The sequence below is a fragment of the Leucopleurus acutus genome, assembly GCF_964270905.1.
Source record: "Leucopleurus acutus genome assembly, chromosome: X".
NCBI classification, from domain to species: Eukaryota; Metazoa; Chordata; class Mammalia; order Artiodactyla; family Delphinidae; genus Leucopleurus; species Leucopleurus acutus.
The window spans coordinates 98,377,016-98,403,955 of record NC_139148.1 but is presented as its reverse complement, the minus strand read 5'-3'; positions in this window follow the sequence as shown (position 1 = coordinate 98,403,955).

Sequence of the window (26,940 nt, the reverse complement as noted above, 5' to 3'; positions counted from 1 at the left end):
GAAGAGAGAATCAGGAGAAAAGACATAAGTTGCAACCACTTCTAGATAATTGGTTTTAAAAAATGGTGCATTGCTTCTCTATGGAATAAAAATTGGAAATTTACAGTTATGTCATATGGTAATACTTTAAAAATATTCTTTAATTTTCATATTCATTTTATGTAGCCTTGCCACCATAATTAGGCAGCGGCTCTTGGAGAAGGAAGATTATACCTTTGTTTTTTATCGGACTCTCTTATAAAGCTTATCCAGAATTATGGATTTTTCAGAAATGAAAACAAAATAAATGTAAGCATAAGTCAGGACTTTGGAAAAAAAGTATCTTCTTTTTCAGTAAATGTCAACTTCTAAGCCATTTCCAGAACTCTGTGGAGGGAGAGTATACTATAGTAGCTAAATATATCATCTATGAAGCCAGACAGATCTGACCTTGAATTCTGCTTTCACTACGTACTAAACAGTTCACCATTTCTTTGACTCAGCCTCCTCATATGTTAAGAGACATTGTTAGTACCCACATCACAGAGCTGTAGTGAGAATTACACATGGGAATTCACAAACATTTTCAACACAGTGCCTGGCACAATGTGTTCAAAAATATAATCAAATTAGGTAATATTATTTATCTAGGTGATTGCACATGAATCCTCACCAAGTCTTTGAGATAAGTGTTACTATCATCATCATTTTACAAAAGAGAAAACTGAGACAGACAGGCAAAGTGATTTGCCTAAGGTCACACAACTAGTTAAGGTACAGGAACAGGGATTCAAATCCACAGTGTCTGTCTCCAGAAACCATGTACTTAGCAATGAAACTATACTGCTCCTCAGGATTCAGATGAGTTTGTGTTTCTATAATTCCTCCCACAGGAAATGAGAATTATCCTCTCTGAAAATGGAAATTGTCACTTTTTAAAGGGACTCCAGACTTCAAAAAATGGATGGAGGTTGTATTTAGGGGAAACAGAGGTCTTCACTGAATCTTAAAAGTCACTGATGGCTATCTTCTCCCTTTTTCAGAAGGCCCTCCTGTTTTGCTGGCCAAAGTTAGTGAACTTGCCTTAACTACTTTCCCTTCCCCAGCAAGAAATTTATACATAGCAGATGCAGAACTGTCACCATGGAAAGGAACCTCCCCTAGTCCTGACACGATGCATTAAAATATTCTTTAAATGATTTCAGAGACATCTGCCCACTGAAGCAATCGTTGTGTTACAAAAGTTACTTCACCTGACGGGTGCTACAGCTTTCAAATGGGAAGACAAAATTTTTCAATTCTTCAGTAATGACTACATTTTTGCTTCAAAATTAACTTGACTTCTATATGGGATACAATTTTGGCATGGATATACTCATTGTAAAATTTAGCAATTAACCAAAACAATACTAAAATATCATCAGTGATTCAGCAGTGCACAGGCAATTCAAAAAACATTGCTTTGGAAAGCAAAATGTCTTCAGCCTTCATCAGCATGACTGCACTTAAGAAATATTGGTATACATGCAGCTGTGGTTCAGAGATGCTACTGGAGATGCAGTACTCTATTTCTGGAGTGATCTCGCTTTGTTAATAGATGGGACAGACCATAGACTTCTATTGAGTGCCAGAGTGTAAAAGTCCATTCTGCAGTACAGGCATTATCAAACCCTGACCTATAGAGCTCTAGTCACCTTGGGAGCCTTTAGTGATATCTTATGTAACAAGATTGACTGTGCAGGGCTGGCTTGCCTTCCCACCTCTGCTTCAATCAGAGTAGCTCTTCATTTATCCTTTAATGTATTGAGATTCCTCATAAGATTTCCTTTAAAATAAAAACTAATATTTTGATAAGACAAAATTTGGAAATGATCCTTGGGAACAGAAAAAGAAGTATATGTTTACTGTTTTCAGTTAGATTTACTATCTTTGGGGGATATAAGATGCACAGACTACAAAGCAATATAGTATAAGTATCTAGGGAGGAATGAATAGTTTTGAGCCCATGCAGAGTTGTACAATCAGACAAGGAAGCCCAGTTAGTCTCAGGCATTTTACATTCATTATCACAATAAATATTTACAACAATCATGGTAATGTTATCATTGTCCCAAGTTTATGGAGCAGTAAACTGCATTTCAGAGAGTACATAAACTGCATAAAACCGGACAACTATAATCTGCAGAGAAGGGACTCAAACCATGTCTGTCTGTTCCCAAAGTCCATGATCTGTGAATGCTGTCTCAAACACATGTCATTGTCACAGGATTTTAGAAATGGATGACATCATTGTAGGCCATGTAGTCCAAAGGGGCTCACCAAAATAAGTCTAGCACACAAGGGTTCAATTCCATATCACCTTAGCCATTGTCCACTACAGAGCTTCAAAAGAATTAAATTGAAGAGGTTGCAAATAGGCAGGCTCTCAGGCCGCATTTAGCTCACAGAAGTGCTCTGTTTCATCTGCAAGGAGTTTTAAAAATCAGGACATCCTACTAAAGATACAGATTTCCAGTTTTCTCTTTCAAAGAGTCAAATATTTGAACACCCTGGCTCTACATGACTAAACTTCAATTTAACTAAGCAGCAGCAGTTTTATTTAAATCAAAGAAGTGTATATTCTCTAGCTCCCCGCAGTCCTCACCATTCCCTATTGTTTTTATTGACTGCTGTACTCATTTATGCCACCTGCCTGGTTTCTGTGGAAAACTGCATTTGTAATCCCTTATTTAAGAATTAGGAACAGGAGAGAGAATCTTCCTGCAACTGGCTACTCTGAGATCATCCATGTGAAAAAGATATTAGATGGAGTTTGAATTAAGGAGCACATTAATTATATGGGGAAAGATCACAATCTTGAATATACTACAGAAGAAGTGGTAAATTCAATAATCTAGGTGAACAATACTAAGGAGGTAGTATGGGAAGAAACACTGTATAAAGCTGATAATAAGATGAAAAAATCCATTTATACAACATATATTTATTGATTATGTATCATGTTTCTCAAAGCAACAGGGAGACAGAAACATAAAACATGGTCCCTGCTTTCAAGTTGCTCAGTCTAGTGGGGCAAAAAGACAAGAAAATGAACAATGAAAACATAATGTGAAAACATAAAAGCACTACATAAACAAAATAAGAAAGTTATAGCAGCACAGAGGCAGTGTATAAAACTAGGGGTTCAGGGAAAGTTATCAATGAAAACTGAGTTATTAGATAAGGAATAGATGAGAGAGAAAGAAAGGATAATCCAAGTAAAGGAATGACATTTATGAAAACAAAAAATTTGAATCATGACTCTTCAGAGAAATATGTTTTCTTCCTATGACTGAGCAAAGGGAGCATTTGGGGGGAAATGGCTGCAGATGAGGCTAGATTAGGCATACATTCATACATACATACATGTACCTATTCATTCAACAGAAGGTTAAAGGTACCAATTTGGACATTGGGAATATAGCAGAGAACAAGGCAGAGGAGGACACTACCTTCATGAAATTTACATTCTTAAAGATAGAGTCATATTAACAATGTAAATGATTAACTACATTAGTGCTAGGATGGAAGGTTTTTTTTTAAGTACTATAATAGAAACTAATAAGAGAGCTGGCTTTAGATAAGATGATCTAGAAAAACCAACTTCATAAACTTACATATCATAATTTTTTATTTAAAGAAAAAGAGCCACAGAGAGCCACAGAAGGGTTTTATAAGGAGGTGGAGTTGTGATTTAATCAGACATGTATTTTAGAAAGATAATTGTGGCAACAGTGTGAAGGACAGACTAGATGAGAGAAACATTGGAAGTAAGTAGACTAGTTAAGAGAATTGCTGGCAGTTTAGGTAAGAGAGGTGACAGCCTCAACTATGCTATTTTTGGCAGAGATGAAGAGAAATAGATAGAGTTAAGCACTTGCAAAATGACCACTGTGAATGAGGGAGAGGAACTTGTAGTAGTTCCAGGTTTCTAATGCTAGTACATCAATATCAAGATACGATTCAAAGTTATAGACAAGTTGGAGTGAAGGTCAGGGAAGGTCAATTTAATTCAGAAATCTATAAGGAGAGTAGAACAAGTAAGTCAAGTCATAGATTCCATCAGTTCAGCTGGTTATAGTTCTAGTCTTATTACCTAAGCAGTACCAGTCCCTTTTTGAAGCTATGCTGTATCCCATAGGCAGGTAAAAATGGCATCTGGTATTTGAGAAACAGACCAGGTTGTGACAAACGATTTATGGAGAAGTTGAACTCTAGCTTATTAATAAGAAACCTTCAAGGATGGGAAAATTCAAGCAACTAGAGACATGGAAGGCAATGTGAATTAACAGCACGATGAGAAAGCAGTGCAGAGATGAAAATGACCAATGTATTTTGATGGGATAGCAACTGTGGCAGAATATTCATGTTGGTACAAATGGGAAAAGTGGCTTATTCCCAATATTATCCACAAGTACTAAGAAGAAGAAGATTAAGCACTCTACTTTCAGAAATTTTTCAGAATTCTCTATTTCCAAAAGCTCTGTCTACCAAAACTTATTCAGCCTGTTCTAACCCATTTTAAGTCTCTATACATATACAATGAACAGGTTAATTTTCTTGTGAAAATATAGGTAATTGAGAAATTACTAACAGAATATTACCTAACAAGATCCAAGTTCTGCCAAATGAAGTACAAACTGGCTAATATGGGAAATCCCTTAATTATAAATTAATAAACTCAGGAGAGAGTTAAGATTTTAGCGGAGATGAACATTCTAGACAAGATAGGATAAAGTCATCCTATTGAAACTGTGTAATGGAGGATTACTTTTTCTTTCTATCTGTTTAGGTTTCATGAAAAAGTACCATCTGTAAAAAGAAATTGTATATTAGAAAAACTACTTCATTTTTATTACTTTGCCATTCTACATTGAATCTTTCTTGTGTTGGTAGAGAAATGTATAGATGATCTAACTTTTGGCAATAACTCTGAAATTTGAAAATCATCACTAAAAGATCTGAATCTCTTTATACCAAGTCCAGAGGCTTCAGTTTACCAAGTAAACTTAAGAGGAAAAGACAAAATCCCATCAAGTACATAGAGGTGCTTAATGAAGCCACAGGATAGCCAAAATATGTGCCAGATTGCTCAAAGCTATTGAAGCTCTCATCTGAGGTTCCCATTTCTCAAGCACTCTCTTTGGTTGCTCTCTTTTCATTTCTTATCTGACCTCCCAGATCATGGTGACATTCCTCACACCATTATGGTTTGAAGTTGAGTCTACAACTCATATTGACTAACTCTGAAAAAGAAATTAGTTTAGATGGGGCTTAATTAAGATCAGTGTTCTCAGTCTTTCTTATTCTGCATTTTAGATTCTACTTTTGTATACTTAATGTACTTCTACATTTTAGTGATCAAAGATTGGTTTGGAATTCAGACAGTGTTCTTAAGTAACAAAATGAGAGCCATTTAGCTACTCTCAGAAAAGGCTTCAGAGTCTTCTTACATACACTCACTTAGCACAAATTCACTTCTTCATTAAATGAGGATAGTGTTATAAAACACTTTATATATGGCTTCTTTTTTTTTTTTTTTTTTTTGCGGTACACGAGCCTCTCACTGTTGTGGTCTCTCCCGTTGCGGAGCACAGGCTCCGGACGCGCTCCGCGGCATGTGGGATCTTCTCGGACTGGGGCACGAACCCGTGTCCCCTGCATCGGCAGGCGGACTCCCAACCACTGCGCCACCGGGGAAGCCCTATATATGGCTTCTTGAGTGCTAAAAGTGCATTTCAAAAAATCTGAAAAGACATTTTCCTAGCTAAAGATTTAATAAGAAATAAGATGTATTAACATTTAACTCAAATAAACTGGCTTTCATTGAAGCTGAACTAAGCATAGTGGTGCATCCAAAAGAAAACAAATCGCCAGCTCCAAAAGCCAAAAATAGCACAAGCAATTATTTATCATCAGAGACAGGTAAGTGTCATAGAAAAAGTAACGCTGGAGCACGGTCTTAAAGAATGAGCATACTTTCACAAGGCAATGGTGTATGGGTTGTAATACCAAGGGGATTCCAGACAGATGAAATAGCATAAGCAAATACCAAGGGATATACAAGTTTATTAAAGATTCAGAAAATAGGAATTAGTGTAGTAGAGCTAGAACATGGGTTTCATGATAAGGAAGCAGGAGCAGATTGAATGCCAGGAATCAAATGTGAGCTGGAGCCAAATTATGACAGTCTTTAATACCAAACAAAGGAACATATAATTTATATTGTAGACAATTAGGATACCCTAACAATGTTTAGTCAAAGGAATTGCATGCTGAGAGTTAAGTTTTAGAAAGATTATTCTGGCAGAAATGTGGCGAATGGATTTGGGATGAAAAACAATGATAACGTGGAGACCAATTAGGAAGCTGGCAAGGAGAGGTTAGGAATCTGAAATGGGAAGAAGGAGTGTGAATGGAAATAAGGAGCACAAGAGTCTGCAATATAAACAAGACTCGAGAATAATTTTATATTGGGAGTAAGAGAAAGGAATCAAGCAGCTATAAGTCCTAGGTTACTAGCTTGATTTACTTAGTAGAGAGCACCATGTCTTTAATCAGAAAAATTAATGTAAATAGCAGGAAGTATGAGGCCAGGCTTACAGAGGTAATTAATTCAGTTTGGGACAATTTGTGTGACATCCAGCTGGATATATAAGTCTAGAAATATGATTAGAGAAATAACATTTAGGAGTCAAGGGTGGAAGTGTAAGACCATCTGCAGAAAAATTACAGGGAGAGAAGAGAAGAAGGTTGAAAAACTTTAGAGGACATAAATATCTAGAGAGTGATTAGAGAAAGAGGAATCAGAGGGAGATACTAAAACAAAGCTGGTAGATTGCAGGAGAACCTGGAAAGAGAAGTAGATCTATAGCTAAGAGTTCCAGGAAGGAAGGGGTAGTTGTCCCTCTTCATATTTTAGGATGAAAGAGATCTTTGCAATCCCACTCCTGGGCATATATCCAGATAAAACTCTAATTTGAAAAGATACATGCACCCCAATGTTCATAGCAGCACTATTTACAATAGCCAAGGCATGGAAGCAACCTAAATGTCCATCGACAGAGGAATGGTTAAAGAGGATGTGGTACATATATACACAATGGAATATTACTCAGCCATAAAAAAGAAAGAAATATTGCCATTTGCAGCAATATGGATGGACCTAGAGATTATCATACTAAGTATGTGAGACAGAGAAAGACAAATATCATATGATTCTTTTTCACTTATATGTGAAATCTTAAAAAATGATATAAATGAACATGTTTACAAAACAGAAATAGAGTCACAGACATAGAAAACAAATTTAGGGTTACCAAAGGGGATAGCAGAGTGGGGGGGAGAGATAAATTAGGAGTTTGGGTTTAATATATATACACTACTATATATAAAATAAACAACAAGGACCTACTGTATAGCACAGGGAACTATACTCAATATCTTGTAATAACCTATAATGGAAAAGAATCTGAAAAAGAATATATATATATTTATAACTGAATCACTTTGCTCTACACTTGAAACTAACACAACATTGTAAATATTAACTATGCTGAAATTTAAAAAATAATATAAAAATAGTGATTATTTATAAGTAAAAAAAAAGATGTTTGATCAGACCTCACCTTCTTGAATCCTCAACTAGCTGTCTATTGCCATAGATATTTACAAGCTACATACAAATACACAGTACCAAGAAAACTCCAGGGTATTCAAACTCTTTATTATTAGCTAACACCTTAATCAATACCACCTGCTGATCCACCTACCCACTGAGCTGGGCTAAACCTGTAAGAGTCGAAGGAAATCCTTTTGGCACTGAGCTCAGGAAGGAATTAGAGGAAAAAGAAGATGTGACACATATATACAATGGAATATTACTCAGCCATAAAAAGAAATGAAATTGAGTTATTTGTAGTGAGGTGGATGGACCTAGAGACTGTCATACAGAGTGAAGTAAGTCAGAAAGAGAAAAACAAATACTTTATGCTAACACATATATATGGGATCTAAAAAAAATGGTTCTGAAGAACCTAGGGGTAGGACAGGAATAAAGATGCAGATGTAGAGAATTTACTTGAGGACACGGGGAGGGGGAAGGGTAAGCTGGGACGAAGTGAGAGAGTGGCATGGACATATATACACTACCAAATGTAAAATAGATAGCTAGTGGGAAGCAGCCGCATAGAACAGGGAGATCAGCTTGGTGCTTTATGACCACCTAGAGGGGTGGGATAGGGAGGGTGGGAGGGAGGGAGACACAAGAGGGAGGAAATATGGGGATGTATGTATATGTATAGCTGATTCACTTTGTTATAGAGCAGAAACTAACACACCATTGTAAAGCAATTATACTCCAATAAAGCTGTTAAAAAATACTCTATATATTTTTTAAGTTTTTTTCATTGCATAAAACCTCATACCAGTTATATCTTAGTAGCTTGACCCTGTTCTTATGATGTGATGTTCCTTCTTACCCTTGTTAATGATTTATGCCTTAAATTATATCAAAGGAAACATCACCCATCCTTCCCCTCTCCTCTGTCATGTGACTTTAATCCTGAAATTTTTGTTTTAACTTATTTGACCATATTTGAATCCTAAAGTAATACATCATTTAACTTTGTATGTTTTTTATTTTTAAAATTGTTTTATTTTAAAATGTTTAAAAAGTTTTTAAGGAGAGTTTTAATAATTATGCGTGCTTATATATACAAAGTGAGCACACACACAGATTTATTAGAAAGAGGGCCCACTTGTGTGTTAATTGGTCATGTTCAATGATCTATGAAGTCATCTCCCTTTTTTGCATTAACTTGGGAGCCAGGGAGGGTGAGATTCAGTGAGGTTATGCCACCCATGAAATCCTTACCTAATGGTATGGGAATTTCCCCAGTCTCTTTTCCTAACTAGTAGAAACTCACCAAGCAGGTGGTATGACAACCAAGTTTCTCTTTTCCTTTTGGATCACTCATATCCTTTACTCAACAATTGCCGGAAACATTCCTATAATGTCAGATAAATGAAATCATATTATTTTGTAACTTTCTTCTATCACTCAACATTATGACTAAGAGATTCATCCACATTGCTGCTTAGATTAGTTTGTTCATTTTCATTGCTGTATAAGAGCCCATTGTATGAAAATACAACAGTTTATCTATTCAACAATGGATAAACATTTGTATTGTTTCCAAATTGTGGCCATTAACAAATAATGTAATTAGGAACATTTTTATAAACATCTCGATACGCATACATTAGAGTTTCTCTCAGGGGCTGGCAAATTTCTTTAACAGCCCAGATAGTAAATATTTTAGGCTTTGTGGATCATATACGGTCTCAGTCACCTATTCTTTTTTTAGATTTTTAATACATCTCTTTAAATATGTAAAAAACATTCTTAGTTTGCAGGGCCATACAAAAAGAGGCTGCAGGATATACCCGTCTGTGGCCCATAGTTTACCAACCCCTGCTAAGTAAATAGCCAGGAATGAAATAGCTGTCAAACTTTTATATTTTTGCCAACATGGGAAATATAAAATGGTATTTCATTGTCATTTTAATTTCATGAGGCTACACATTGTTTCATATGTTTATTGGCCACTTGGGTTTCCTCTTCTGTGCAATGACTATTCAAGAATTTTCCTCATTTTTCAAGTGGATTGCTTTCTCTTATGACCTGTACATTAGTCCATCCTGAGTTATCTGCATAGCAGTTCATAGCTTGGTTGCTGAACAGAAACTCCTAAACTTATTTTAATCTAATTTACCTACCTTTCCTTTATATTATGTACTTCTTGTCCCTTATATTGTCTTCTAAAAGTTTTTATAATATTATCCTGAAGTCTTGAATACACCTGGAATCTATTTTTATATATAATGTGATATGGGAGTACAATTTCATTTCTTTCTATTGCTTTGAAGGAAGAAGTCCCTTCTTTCTCTCTCGAACTAGAATGCTGATTCTGTGGTGCACTAGCTTCTCATAAAATTAATGCTGCAATAACAAAAAGCCCTGACATGTCAGTGACTTATACAGTTCATTTCTTGCTCACATTACATATTGACAGCCTGTCAGCATTAAGTCTCATCCATTTTTTTTTTAAATTCAGGATTCAAACTGAAGGAGCAATCCTTATTTGGAACATGACATTTTTTGTGGCAGAAGTAAAAGAATTGTCAAACCATGCAATGAAATTTCTGTCATTATAGTTATACAGTTAGCATGGTTAAAGCTGCTGTCCGGTGTGGTGTATGACTGCTCATATTTTATTGGCTAAAACAAGTCACATGGTCAGGCCCAACATCAACTGGATGGGTGGTGGGGAGCATACACTCCTCTCACATAAAGGCACTCCAAGTTGTGTGGCAATGAGTGAACACATAAAATCCTCTTGTAGAGAGGAGAGTAATTTGGGGGAATAATAATAGTTTATCACTACGTATGTGTGAACCTTTTTCTGGGCTATCTGTACTGTTCCTCTGGTCAGGTTATCTATCCCTGTGCAAATACCACACAATCTTAAATAGTATAGTTTCATAATAATGACTGATATGTGGTAAGGCAAATCACTGCACCTTGTTCTTTTCCTTTATAGTGTTTTGACTCTCTTTGGACCTTGCTCTTCCATACATATTTAAAATTCACTAATAATATTTAAATATTCTAAAAGATTTTATGCTACTAAACATAGTACCTTTTATTATATATTTCATTGGTTTCTGGTGAATATAAATGTACTTGATGGATTTTTATGTCCAAAAAACTTGCCAACCTGCCTAATTAATTCATTAAGTCTGTAAATGAATTAATTCTATAGATTCTTTCAGTTTGTAAAGAATTAATAAACAGACACTTCAGTTAAATAGAGTTGGGATTTCTCAGAGCGGTAGTCACCACATTCCCTAATATTTAGCCCTTGCCCTCTGCCAAGCCAAGCACTTGCACACATAGTATCTCATTTAATCTTCATGGAGTCACACTGAGGTCACTGTTATTAACTCCCTGGCAACATAATAATAGTATCAACCTCATAGTGTTGTTGCAAGTTAGTATAGTAAATCACTGCCTGGCTCCTACCAAGTGCCCTGTAAGTATGAGTCATTATCTTTGCTGCTGCTGCCACTGTTGTCTTCTGGTTGTTAAGGAGACTAAATGGTCTGTCCAAGTTCAAACAGCTTCTCAGGCAAAGCCAGGTCCATCTGACACCAAAAAGTCCATGACTTTCTGTCCACTCACCACACATGGAGGCACCACACATAGCAGCCAACAGTATAGGCGCTGGGGCTTAGAAAGACAGATCTGGGTGTGAATTCCAGCTCTGCCAGTTACTTAGCTGGACACTGCCTGGCCAGATCAGATGCTGACCATAAACATCCAGCCCAGGCCTAGGAGGGAACCTTCACAGTCAAATTGCTTCCAGTGTGATTTTCTGGTTGTTCAGTGCATATATATTATCTTCCCCTACCACCCTCAGCAAAGCTTTTAAAGAACCTTGTCATAAGAGATGATATTTTAAACATTTATCTCAAAAAGAAACAATTAATCACGTTGACTGATGGCTTGGTTAATGAACTAGCTGGAGGGTGCGATGTGACTCATCCTCTCCACTCACCCGCTGTCCCCGAACAGGAGCAGGACAGTGCGAGGGAGGAGGACGAGAATTAGACCTCCAAGCACCAGTTCTGAGCCAGACCCACTGTCCATTAATCATCCCAATTAATCCTCATGACACCCTTGAGGAGGAGCTGTTGCAGTTAGAAGGGAGAAGGTGGAGCTCTGATGTTCCCAGAGAGGGCTTCTTGGGGTACTTGGGTCACCCTGGCCAGTTCACCATGCCTCAGGCCCAGGCATCCTTGGCCTTGCAGCCTCAGAAACCTCACCAGGTCAGAACAAAGAGCAGGGCCCATTTCTCGGAGACAGACTCATTGAAACTAAGTTCAAGAGCAGATACTAACACAGCCATGGCAATGAGAAATGCCCCCATCACAAGGACCTGAATAGCGCATTGTCTGTCTATGGATACTGGAAGCCAAATTAGTTACGAACAGCCATGCGGTGAGTGTGGAATCAGAAGGAGGTGACCAATGGGGGGAATCTGCAGTGGTGCTCAGCGGATTCTAATTCTAGTTTGTCTATTGAGCCTCAGTTCAGGTGTCACCTTCTATTGGAAGCCTCCCTGTCCCCACCTCCACCCCCATACCAAGACTGGGCCTGGGACGCCCCCTCCATGCTCCCAGAACACAGTCCCACCACGGCACAGACAGCACTGTGCTGCCCCACATCTTCACAATCACACTGATCAGCCTGCCTGCCCTGCTACATCCTCTGAGGCATAGAGGGTGCCTTAACTCCTAGGTATCCCCTTCGCCTGCCATATAGAGGGGGCTCAGGAAAGGTTTACCCAAGATGTAAAAAATATAAATCTTTGGGCCAGGACTCCTTCTCACTAGGGAAGGCCAGCACGAGTCTGTCAGCTTCGGGTTCTTTCTTTTCCAAGCTACGTGCTGGGGACACCCTTCTGCTTGTTCTCCAAAGAGGATATACACTGCTGTGAGTTTGCGTCCTACTAGCAAAATTATAATCACACACCAGTCTCATCTTCCCAAGATTACATGCAGCTACCTTGCCTGAAGGTTTGTGTAACCCTGGTCACACGGTCAGCCCCATGGGATCTCCTGGGTCCCTCCACCCATGACTCCTGTTGTGTATGCTGAGTTTAGTGTTTAGCTTTCAGAGGGCAATGAAAGTGTCAACTGATAAGGGCGTAGTTAGATAAACCATACCTCCTTACAATGGAGTATTGTGCAGCTAAGACAATGATGTTTACAAAGTAGTTTTAATAAAACCAGAGGAATGCTGATTCTATGATATTACAGGGAAAAGTAGGTTAAAAATTTGTGTACATCATATGGTTTTAGCTATGTGAATAAAGGGCAAAGATAAAACACTGGAAAAGATATAGTAAACTGTTAAAAGTAGCTACTTCTGTATGGTGGGCTAATCGGTCACTTTCCCCCTCTTTCTTTATGCTTTTCTGTGCTTCCCAATCTATATATAATAAGTAGGTTGCTTTTATGGTTAAGTAATACAATGAACTTTAAGGAAAAATTCATGAGTAGAACATTTCTCTAAAAATATATTGCTATTTAATTATGATAAATAAATAAATAAATAAAGAGTTGGGAGACCAGAAGGGGGAGCTCTCATACGCTGCAACAATAGCACAGCCCAACAGGAAAAAGAGACACCTCTTCTTTCCCGGCAAGGACTCAGCCAATGAAAAGCCAAGGACTCTTTGTTTACTATAGCCCTCCCAACTTCTTTTTCCTCTCTGTAAAAGCCGTCTCTCTCACTTGCTATGCGGGGTCTTGCAGGTGGCTCGCCATGGTTGCAGACCCTGAATTGCAATTCTCTACTGATCCTGAATAAATCTATCTTTGCTGGACAAATATCTGGCAGTCTATTTGTATCAGGTCAACACGTTTTTATGTAAGTAATCATATCAAGTACAATAATAATGACAGTTAAATATACCTTTTCTAATTGCTCCATTTTCCAATTTTATATTTAATTTTGTTTTAGGTTTTTCTCTTATATGCATAATATAACTGATTTTTCTCAAATCCAATTTGATACTCTTGTTTACTTCTTTTTTTGATTATGATATACTTTAGTGTATTTCACCCATTGCCTTTTATGTTTTCTTTACTGTACCTTATTAATAATTCATTTCCATCCTTTAATGATTTTTTGATTCATAAGGTTACCTATAAACCTTTTTCTTTCCTCTATTATACTGAAATTTATGGATTGCATTTCTATTTTATGAATAGTTATACTTTATATTTTTGCATATATCCTCACCTCAAAATGTTTCTAATGGTATCTAACATTATTCAGTACATCCTTTCTCCTCTTCACACACACACACACACACACACACACACACACACACACACACAAATAGTCTTGACTTGCTTTAAGTCACCACAAAACATATTGAAGAGCACCAACTCAAACCCCATTGTTGCTATTGCTGTCTAAAATTTCAGTTTCATATTTTAATTGCAAAAAGTTATTTTCTATTCAATGGTAAATTTAATTTACTAATATATTATCAAAAATCTGTGCTTGCGGGGCGGTGCTGGGAAGATGGCGGAAAGTAAGACGTGGAGATCACCTTCCTCCCCACAGATACACCAGAAATACATCTACACGGGGAACAACTCCTACAAAACACCTACTGAATGCTGGCAGAAGACCTCAGACCTCCCAAAAGGCAAGAAACACCACATGTACTTGGGTAGGGCAAAAGAAAAAACAGAGACAAAAGAATAGGGACGGCACCTGCACCAGTGGGAGGGAGCTGTGAAGGAGGAAAGGTTTCCACACACTAGGAAGCCCCTTCGTGGGCGGAGACTGTGGGAGGCGGATGGGGGAGCTTCAGAGCCGCGGAGGAGAACACAGCAACAGGGGTGCGGAGGGCAAAGCGGGGAGATTCCTGCACAGAGGATCGGTGCCGACCCACACTCACAGCCCGAGAGGCTTGTCTGCTCACCTGCCAGGGCAGGCGGGGCTGCGAGCTGAGTCTCGGGCTTCGGTCGGAGCGCAGGGAGAGGACTGGGGTTGGCGGCTTGAACACAGCCTGAAGGGGTTAGTGCACCACGGCTAGCCAGCAGGGAGTCCGGGGAAAAGTCTGCACCTGCCGAAGAGGCAAGAGACTTTTTCTTCCCTCTTTGTTTCCTGGTGCATGAGGAGAGGGGTTTAAGAGCGCTGCTTAAAGGAACTCCAGAGACGGGCGCGAGCCGTGGATAAAAGCGTGGACCCCAGAGACGGGCGCAAGCCACGGCCAAAAGCACGGACCCCAGGGACGGGCGCGAGCCGCAGCTAAAAGCGCGGACCCCAGGGACAGGCGGGATACGCTAAGGCTGCTGCTGCCGCCACCAAGGGGCCTGTGTGTGAGCACAGGTCACTATCCACACCCCTCTTCTGGGAAGCCTGTGCAGCCCGCCACTGCCAGGTTCCCAGGATCCAGGGACAACTTCCCCGGGAGAACGCATGACGGGCCTCAGGCTGGTGCAACGTCACGCTGGCCTCTGCCGCCGCAGGCCCACCCCGCACGCCGTGCCCCTCACTTCCCCCGGCCTGAGTGCACCAGAGCCCCCGAATCAGTGGCTCCTTTAACCCCATCCTCTCTGAGCAAAAACACAGACGCCCTCCAGCGACCTACATGCAGAGGCAGGGCCAAATCCAAAGCTGAGCCCCTGGGAGCTGTGAGAACAATGAAGAGAAAGGGAAATCTCTCCCAGCAGCTTCAGAAACAGCGGATTAAAGCTCCACAGTCAACTTGATGTACCCTGCATCTGTGGAATACATGAATAGACAACGAATCATCCTAAATTGAGGAAGTGGACTTCGAGAGCAAGATCTATGATTTTTTCCCCTTCTCCTCTTTTTGTGAATGTGTAGTGTGTATGCTTCTGTGTGAGATCTTGTCTGTATAGCTTTGCTTCCACCATTTGTCCTAGGGATCTATCCGTCCATTTTTTTAAAAATTTTTTTCTTAATAATTAATTTTAATAACTTTATTATACTTTACCTTCTTTCTTTCTTCCTTCCTTCCTTCCTTCCTTCCTTCCTTCCCTCCTTTAGACAACGAATCATCCCAAATTAAGCAGGTGGACTTTGAGAGCAAGATTTATGATTTTTTCCCCTTTACGTCTTTTTGTGAGGGTGTATGTGTATGCTTCTGTGAAAGATTTTGTCTGTATAGCTTTGCTTCCACCATTTGTCCTAAGATTCTATCCGTCCCTTTTTTTTCTAAATAATTATTTTTTAATTCAATAACTTTATTATACTTTATTTTATTTTACTGTATCTTTTTCTTTCTGTCTTTTTCCCTTCCTTCCCTCATTCCTTCCTTCCTCTCTCCCTCGCTCCCTCCCTCCTTTCTTTCCTTCTTCCCTTCTTTCCTTCTTTTCTTCTTTATTTCTTCCTTCCTTCCTTCCCTCCTTTCTTTCTTCCTTCCTTCCTTCCTTCCTTCCTTCCTTCCTTCCTTCCTTCCTTCCTTTCTTTCTTTCTTTCTTTCCTTCTTTCTTTCTTCATATTTCTACTAATTCTCTCTGCTTTTTCTCCCTTTTATTCTGAGCCGTGTGGATGAAAGGCTCTTGGTGCTCCAGCCAGGAGTCAGACTCTGTCTCTGAGGTGGGAGAGCCAACTTCAGGACACTGGTCAACAAGAGACCTCCCAGCTCCACATAACATCAAATGGCGAAAATCTCCCAGAGACCTCCATCTTAACACCAGCACCCAGCTTCACTCAACGACCAGCAAGCTACAGTGCTGGGCAACCTATGCCAAACAACTAGCAAAACAGGAACACAGCTCCATCCATTAGAAGAGAGGCTGACTAAAATCATAATAAGTCCACAGACACCCCAAAACACACCACCAGATGTGGACCTGCCCTCTAGAGAGACAAGATCCAGCCTCATGCAACACAACGCAGGCACTAGTACCCTCCACCAGGAAGCCTACACAACCCACTGAACCAACCTTAGCCACTGGAGACAGACATCAAAAACAACAGGAACTATGAACCTGCAGCCTGCAAAAAGAAGATCCCAAACATAGTAAGATAAGCAAAATGAGAAGACAGAAGAACACACAGCAGATGAAGGAGCAACATAAAAATGCACCAGACCTAACAAATGAAGAGGAAATAGGCAGTCTACCTGAAAAAGAATTCAGAATTATGATAGTAAAGATGATCCAAAATCTTGGAAAAAGAATGGACAAAATGCAAGAAACATTTAACAAGGACCTAGAAGAAATAAAGATGAAACAAGCAACAATGAACAACACAATAAATGAAATTTAAAATACTCTAGATGGGATCAATAGCAGAATAACTGAGGCAGAAGAATGGATAAGTGACCTGGAAGATAAAATCGTGGAAATAACTACTGCAGAGCAGAATAAAGAAAAAAGAATTAAAAGAACTGAGGACAGTCTCAGAGACCTCTGGGACAACATGAAACACACCAACATTCGAATTATACGGGGTCCAGAAGAAGAAGAGTAAACGAAAGGGACTGAGAAAATATTTGAAGAGACTATGGTTGAAAACTTCCCTAATATGGGAAAGGAAATAGTTAATCAAGTGCAGGAAGCACAGAGAGTCCCATACAGGAGAAATACAAGGAGAAATACGCCAAGACACATATTAATCAAACTGTCAAAAATTAAATACAAAGAAAGCATTTTAAAAGCAGCAAGAGAAAAACAACAAATAACACACAAGGGAATCCCCATAAGGTTAACAGCTGATCTCTCAGCAGAAACCCTACAAGCCAGAAGGGAGTGGCAGGACATACTGAAAGTGATGAAGGAGAAAAACCTGCAACCAAGATTACTCTACCCAGCAAGGATCTCATTCAGATTCAATGGAGAAATTAAAACCTTTACAGACAAGCAAAAGCTGAGAGAGTTCAGCACCACCAAACCAGCTTTACAAGAAATGCTAAAGGAACTTCTCTAGACAAGAAACACAAGAGAAGGAAAAGACCTATAATTATGAACTCAAAACAATTTAGAAAATGGGAATAAGAACATACATATCGATAATTACCTTAAATGTAAATGGACTAAATGCTCCCACCAAAAGACACAGATTGGCTGAATGGATACAAAAACAAGACCCATATATATGCTGTCTACAAGAGACCATTTCAGACCTAGAGACACATATAGACTGAAAGTAAGGGGATGGAAAACGATATTCCATGCAAATGGAAACCAAAAGAAAGCTGGCGTAGCAATTCTCATATCAGACAAAATAGACTTTAAAATAAAGACTATTAGAAGAGACAAAGAAGGACACTACATAATGATCAAGGGATCGATCCAAGAAGAAGATAAAACAATTGTAAATATTTATGCACCCAACATAGGAGCACCTCAATACATAAGGAAAAAACTGACAGCGATAAAAGGGGAAATCGACAGTAACACAATCATAGTAGGGGACTTTAACACCCCACTTTCACCCATGGACTGATCATCCAAAATGAAAATAAATAAGGAAACACAAGTTTTAAATGATACATTAAACAAGATGGACTTAATTGATATTTATAGGACACTCCATCAAAAAACAGTAGAATACACATTTTTCTCAAGTGCTTATGGAACATTCTCCAGGATAGATCATATCTTGGGTCACAAAACAAGCCTTGGCAAATTTAAGAAAATTGAAATTGTATCAAGTATCTTTTCCGACCACAATGCCATGAGACTAGATACCAATTACAGGAAAAGATCTGTAAAAAGTACAAACACATGGAGGCTAAACAATACACTACTTAATAACGAAGTGATCACTGAAGAAATCAAGGAGGAAATTAAAAAATACCTAGAAACAAATGACAATGGAAACAGAAAGATGCAAAACCTATGGGATGTAGCAAAAGCAGTTTTAAGGGGGAAGTTTAAAGCAATACAAGCCCACCTTAAGAAGCAGGAAACATCTCGAATAAACAACCTAACCATGCACCTCAAGCAATTAGAGAAAGAAGAACAAAAATCCCCCAAAGTTAGCAGACGGAAAGAAATCATAAAAATCAGATGAGAAATAAAGGAAAAAGAAATGAGGGAAACAATAGCAAAGATCAATAAAACTAAAAGCTGGTTCTTTGAGAAGATAAACAAAATAGATAAGCCACTAGCCAGACTCATCAAGAAAAAAAGGGAGAAGACTTAACAACTGACACTGCAGAAATTAAAAAGATCATGAGAGATTACTACAAGCAACTCTATGCCAATAAAATGGACAATCTGGAAGAAATGGACAAATTCTTAGAAATGCACAACCTGCCAAGACTGAAGCAGGAAGAAATAGAAAATATGAACAGACCAATCACAAGCACTGAAATTGAAACTGTGATTAAAAATCTTCCAACAAACAAAAGCCTAGGACCAGATGGCTTCACAGGCGAATTCTATGAAACATTTAGAGAAGAGCTAACACCTATCCTTCTCAAACTCTTCTAAAATATAGCAGAGGGAGGAACACTCCCAAGCTCATTCTACGAAGCCACCATCACCCTGATACCAAAACCAGACAAGGATGTCACAAAGAAGGAAAACTACAGGCCAATATCACTGATGAACATAGATGCAAAAATCCTCAACAAAATACTAGCAAACAGAATCCAACAGCACATTAAAAGGATCATACACCATGATCAAGAGGGGTTTATTCTAGGAATGCAAGGATTCTTCAATATATGCAAATCTATTAATGTGATAAACCATACTAACATATTGAAGGAGAAAAACCATATGATCATCTCAATAGATGCAGAGAAATCTTTTGACAAAATTCAACACCCATTTATGATAAAAACCCTGCAGAAAGTAGGCATAGAGGGAACTTTGCTCAACATAATAAAGGCCATATATGACAAGCCCACAGCAAACATCAGCCTTAATGGTGAAAAACTGAAAGCATTTCCACTAAGATCAGGGACAAGACAAGGTTGCCCACTCTCACCACTCTTATTCCACATAGTTTTGGAAGTTTTAGCCACAGCAATCAGAGAAGAGAAGGAAATAAAAGGAATCCAAATCAGAAAAGAAGAAGTAAAGCTGTCACTGTTTGCAGATAACATGATACTCTACATAGAGTATCCTAAAGGTGCTACCAGAAAACTACTAGAGCTAATCAATGAATTTGGTAAAGTAGCAGGATACAAAATGAATGCACAGAAATCTCTGGCAGTCGTATATACTAACGATAAAAAATCTGAAAGTGAAATCAAGAAAACACTCCCATTTACCATGGCAATGAAAAGAATAAAATATCTAGGAATAAACCTAACTAAGGAGACAAAAGACCTGAATGCAGAAAATTATAGGACACTGATGAAAGAAATTAAAGATGATACAAATAGATGGAGAGATATACCATGTTCTTAGATTGGAAGAATCAACATTGTGAAAATGACTCTACCACCCAAAGCAATCTATAGATTCAATGCAATCCCTATCAAACTACCACTGGCATTTTTCACAGAACTAGAACAAAAAATTTCACAATTTGTATGGAAACACAAAAGACCCCGAAGAGCCAAAGCAATCTTGAGAATGAAAAACGGAGCTGGAGGAATCAGGCTCCCTGACTTCAGACTATGCTACAAAGCTACAGTAATCAAGACAGTATGGTACTGGCACAAAAACAGAAAGATAGATCAATGGAACAGGATAGAAAGCCCAGAGATAAACTCACACACGTATGGACACCTTATCTTTAATAAAGCTGGCAGGAATGTACAGTGGAGAAAGGACAGCGTCTTCAATAAGTGGTGCTGGGAAAACTGGACAGGTACATGTAAAAGTATGAGATTAGATCACTCCCTAACACCATACACAAAAATAAGCTCAAAATGGATTAAAGACCTAAATGTAAGGACAGAGAGCATCAAACTCTTAGAGGAAAACATAGGCAGAACACTCTATGACATAAATCACAGCAAGATCCTTTTCAACCCACCTCCTAGAGAAATAGAAATAAAAACAAAAATAAACAAATGGGATCTAATGAAACTTCAAAGCTTTTGTACAGCATAGGAAACCATAAACAAGACCAAAAGACAACCCACAGAATGGGAGAAAATATTTGCAAATGAAGAAACTGGCAAAGGATTAATTTCCAAAATTTACAAGCAGCTCATGCAGCTCAATAACAAAAGAACAAGCAACCCAATCCAAAAATGGGCAGAAGACCTAAATAGACATTTCTCCAAAGAAGATATACAGACTGCCAACAAACACATGAAAGAATGCTCAACATCATTAATCATTAGAGAAATGCAAATCAAAACTACAATGAGATATCATCTCACACCAGTCAGAATGGCCATCATCAAAAAATCTAGAAACAATAAATGCTGGAGAGGGTGTGGAGAATAGAGAACGCTCTTGCACTGCTGGTGGGAATGTGAATTCGTTCAGCCACTATGGAGAACAGTATGGAGGTTCCTTAAAAAACTAAAAATAGAACTACCATATGACCCAGCAATCCCACTACTGGGCATATACCCTGAGAAAACCAAAATTCAAAAAGAGTCATGTACCAAAATGTTCATTGCAGCTCTATTTACAATAGCCCAGAGATGGAAACAACCTAAGTGCCCATCATTGGATGAATGGATAAAGAAGATGTGGCACATATATACAAAGGAATATTACTCAGCCATAAAAAGAAACGAAATTGAGCTATTTGTAATGAAGTGGATAGACCTATAGTCTTTCATACTGATTGAAGTAAGTCAGAAAGAGAAAAACAAATACTGTATGCTAACACATATATATGGAATAAAAAAAACAATGTCATGAAGAACCTAGGGGTAAGACAGGAATAAAGACACAGACCTACTGGAGAACGGACTTGAGGATATGGGGAGGGGGAAGGGTGAGCTGTGACAGGGCGAGAGAGAGGCATGGACAGATATACACTAACAAACGTAAGGTAGATAGCTAGTGGGAAGCAGTCGCATGGCACAGGGATATCGGCTAGGTGCTTTGTGACCGCTTGGAGGGGTGGGATAGGGAGGGTGGGAGGGAGGGTGATGCAAGAGGGAAGAGATATGGGAACATATGTATATGTATAACTGATTCACTTTGTTATAAAGCAGAAACTAACACACCATTGTAAAGCAATTATACCCCAATAAAGATGTTTAAAAAAAAGATATATGCAAATAAAAAAAATCTCTGCTTGCCATTGTTTTCTGTATTCTGCACTTTTACATTCTCTTTTCTTCTTGATGAAAGACATCCTTTGGAGTGTCTTGCAACAAGAGACTTTGTGTGGTTATGCATCTTAATCTTTGTATTTTTGAAAATGTCTTCATTTATCTTTGCTTTTTGGATGGTAGTTGGACTGAATTTATTATACCATGGATTTCTGTCATCTCTTAATACTGAAGATAAATCCAGTTTTTAAATTATTGTTCTTTGATTGATCATCTGTCTTCTATGTATGGTAGCTTTAACATTTTTCCCTGTATCTTAATATTTGGCAGTAACATTCTGCAGTTTCATTAAGTTCTATCTATCTAAGAAGTTAATTTAATTTATCTTTCTATTTAAAGCTTAATTTTGAGAGGAGGACTCATGCCTTTCTTGAATTCTTAAAATTGTTTTCAATATCTCTTCAAATGTTTCTGTGCCTTTCCCTCTTTTCTCTTATTTTGCTAGTTTTATTATACTTATAATGGAACTTGTCAATCTATTTCTATTAACTCGTCTTTCATCATTTTTATATATTTATGTGCTGCATTCCGAGTAAATTCCTTGGCCTCATGACCCATTATATGAATTCCCTCTTCATTTGTGTACAGTTTAGAGTTTATCATGTCTACTAAATTGCTAGTTTAATAATGATATTTTTCACTTCTAAGATTTCTAATAGGATACTTCTGTCTTATTCTTTTCCTCCTAGTTTCATTGAGATATAATTGACATATTGTGTAAGTTTAAAGTGCACAACATAAGGATTTGATAAATGTATATACTGTGAAATGACTACAGCAATAAGTTTAGTTAACATCCATCACCTTACATAATTACAAAATTTTTTGTGTGTGATGAGAACTTTTAAAATTTCCTCTTTTAGCAACTTTCAAATATGCAACACAGTATTGTTAACTATAATCACCAGGCTGTTCATTACATCCCCAGAACTTATTTATCTTATAACTGGAAGTTAGTACCTTTGAATCACCTTCACCTAATTCTCCCACCTCCCATCCCCTGCCTCTGGCAACCACAAAGCTGATCTCTGCTTCTACGAGATTTTTATTTTAGATTCTACACATAAGAGAAATCATACAGTATTTATCTTTCTCTGACTGACTTATTTCACTTAGCATGATGCCACCAAGGTCCATCCATGTTGTTGCAAATGGCAGGATTTCTGTCTCTTTTATGGCTGAATAATATTCCATTATACAGATACAGATATAGATACATTTATCTCACATATTCTTGATCCATTCATCCATCAATGGACACTTAGGATGTTTCCATGCTTTGGCTATTGTAAATAATGTTGCAATGAATGTGGGAGTACAGATATCTTTCTGGGATAGTGATTTTGTTTCCTCCAGATGTATACCCAGAAGTGGAATTAATACAGTATATGGTATCTTTTAAAAAATGTTTTTGAGGAACCTCCACACTGTTTTCCATACTGCTGCACCAATTTACATTCCCACCAACAGTGCACAAGTGTTCCCTTTTCTCTACATCCTTACCAACACTTGTTATCTCGTCTTTTTTTTTTTTTTTTTTTGTGGTATGCGGGCCTCTCACTGTTGTGGCCTCTCCCGTTGTGGAGCACAGGCTCTGGACGTGCAGGCTCAGCAGACATGGCTCACGGACCCAGCTGCTACACGGCATGTGGGATTCTCCCGGACTGGGGCACGAACCCGTGTCCCCTGCATCAGCAGGCGGACTCTCTACCACTGCGCCACCAGGGAAGCCCTCTTTTGTCTTTTTAATGAAAGTCATTCTAACAGATGTGACTGATATCTCATTGCGGTTTTGATTTGCATTTCCCTAATGCTTAGTAATGTTGACCACCTTTTCATGTACCTACCTGTCAACCGTTTGAATATCTCCTTTGGGAAAAGTATCTATTCAGGTCCTTTGCGAATTTTTTTAAATTATTTTATTTTAATTTTTTTGGTCGCACTGCACAGCATGCAGGATCTTAGTTTCCCAACCAGGGATCCAACCCATGCCCCTACACTGGAAGCACAGAGTCTTAACCACTAGACTGCCAGGGCGGTAACCTTTGCACATTTTTAAATTAGATTATTTGTTTTGGGTTTTTGTTGATTTTGTTTTCTCGCTATTGAGTTGTGTGAGTCCCTTTGGATATTAACCCATTTTCAGATGTGCATTTTGCAAATATTTCTCCCATTCCTTAGATTGTCTTTTCATTTTGTTGATTGTATCTTTTGTTGTAAAGAAGCCTTTTAGGTTTTTTTTGTTTTTTTTTAACATCTTTATTGGGGTATAATTGCTTTACAATGGTGTGTTAGTTTCTGCTTTATAACAAAGTGAATCAGTTATACATATACATATGTTCTCATATCTCTTCCCTCTTGCATCACCCTCCCTCCCACCCTCCCTATCCCACCCCTCCAAGCGGTCACAAAGCACTTAGCCGATATCCCTGTGCCATGCGACTGCTTCCCACTAGCTATCTACCTTACGTTTGTTAGTGTATATCTGTCCATGCCTCTCTCTCGCCCTGTCACAGCTCACCCTTCCCCCTCCCCATATCCTCAAGTCCGTTCTCCAGTAGGTCTGTGTCTTTATTCCTGTCTTACCCTTAGGTTCTTCATGACATTTTTTTTCTTCTTAAATTCCATATATATGTGTTAGCATACGGTATTTGTTTTTCTCTTTCTGACTTACTTCACTCTGTATGACAGACTCTAGGTCCATCCACCTCACTACAAATAACTCAGTTTCATTCCTTTTTATGGCTGAGTAATATTCCATTGTATGTATGTGCCACATCTTCTTTATCCATTCATTTGTTGATGGAAACTTAGGTTGCTTCCATGTCCTGGCTATTGTAAATAGAACTGCAATTAACATTCTGGTACATGACTCTTTTTGAATTATGGTTTTCTCAAGGTATATGCCCAGTAGTGGGATTGCTGGGTCGTATGGTAGTTCTATTTTTAGTTTTTTAAGGAACCTCCATACTGTTCTCCATAGTGGCTGTATCACTTTACATTCCCACCAACAGTGCAAGAGGGTTCCCTTTTCTCCACACCCTCTCCAGCATTTATTTTTTGTAGATTTTTGGATGATGGCCATTCTGACCGCTGTGAGATAGTATCTCACTGTAGTTTTGATTTGCATTTCTCTAATGATTAATGATGTTGAGCATCCTTTCATGTGTTTGTTGGCAATCTGTATATCTTCTTTGGAGAAATGTCTATTTAGGTCTTCTGCCCATTTTTGGATTTAGGTTGTTTGTTTTTTTGATATTGAGCTGCATGAGCTGCTTGTATGTTTTGGAGATTAATCCTTTATCAGTTGCTTTATTTGCAAATATTTTCTCCCATTCTGAGGGTTGCCTTTTCGTCTTGTTTATGGTTTCCTTTGCTGTGCAAAAGCTTTGAAGTTTCATTAGGTCCCATTTGTTTATTTTTGTTTTTATTTCCCTTTCTCTAGGAGGTGGGTCAAAAAGGATCTTGCTGTGATTTATGTCATAGAGTGTTCTGCCTATGTTTTCCTCTAAGAGTTTGATGGTGTCTGCCCTTACATTTAGGTCTTTAATCCATTTTGAGGTTTTTTTGTGTGTATGGTATTAGGGAGTGTTCTGATTTCATTCTTTTACATGTACCTGTCCAGTTTTTCCAGCACCACTTATTGAAGAGGCTGTCTTTTCTCCACTGTGTATTCTTGCCTCCTTTATCAAAGATAAGGTGACCATACGTGCGTGGGTTTATCACTGTGCTTTCTATCCTGCTCCATTGATCTATATTTCTGTTTTTGTACCAGTACCATACTGTCTTGATTAATGTAGCTTTGTAGTATAGTCTGAAGTCAGGGATCCTGATTCCTCCAGCTCTCTTTTTATTTCTCAAGAGTAGCCTCAGCTAATTGCAACTAAAGGAAGCTCATGCACAGCAATGAAGACTCTACACAGACAAAAATAATTTAAATAATTAATTAATTAATTAAAATAAATAAAATACATAGGGGTAAACCTGCCTAAGGAGGTAAAAGACTTGTACTCAGAAAACTATAAGACACTGATGAAAGAAATCACAGATGACACAAACAGATGGAGAGATATACCATGTTCTTGCATTGGAAGAATCAACATTGTGAAAATGACTGTACTACTCAAAGCAATCTACAGATTCAATTCAATCCCTATCAAACTACCAATGGCATTTGTACAGAAATAGAACAAAATATTTCACAATTTGTAAGGAAACACAAAAGACGCTGACTAGCCAAAGCAATCTTGATAAGAAAAACGGAGCTGGAGGAATCAGGCTACCTGATTTCAGACTATTCTACAAAGCTACAGTAATGAAGACAATATGGTACTGGCACAAAACAGAAACGTAGATCAATGGAACAGGATAGAAATCCCAGAGCTAAACTCACGTACATATGGTCACCTTATTTTTGATAAAGGAGTCAAGAACATACAATGGAGAAAAGACAGCCTCTTCAATACGTGGTGCTGGGAAAACTGGACAGCTACAAGTAAAAGAATGAAATTAGAACACTCCCTAACACCATACACAAAAGTAAACTCAAAATGGATTAAAGACCTAAATGTAAGGCCAAACACTGTAAAACTCTTAGAGGAAAACATAGGCAGAACACTCTATGACGTACATCACAGCAAGGTCCTTTTTGACCCACCTCCTAGAGAAAGGGAAATAAAAACAAAAATAAACAAATGGGACGTAATGAAACTTAAAAGTTTTTGCACAGCAAAGGAAACCGTAAACAAGATGAAAAGACAACCCTCAGATTGGGAGAAAATATTTGCAAATGAGGCAACTGACAAAGGATTAATCGCCACAATTTACAAGCAGCTAATGCAGATCAATATCAAACAAACAAACCACCCAATCCGATAATGGGCAGAAGACCTAAATAGACATTTCTCCAAAGAAGATATACAGATTGCCGACAAACACATGAAAAAATGCTCAACATCGCTAATCATTAGAGAAATGTAAATCAAAACTACAATGAGGTATCACTTCACACCAGTCAGAATGGCCATCATCAAAAAGTCTACAAACAATAAATGCTGGAGAGGGTGTGGAGAAAAGGGAACCCTCTTGCACTGCTGGT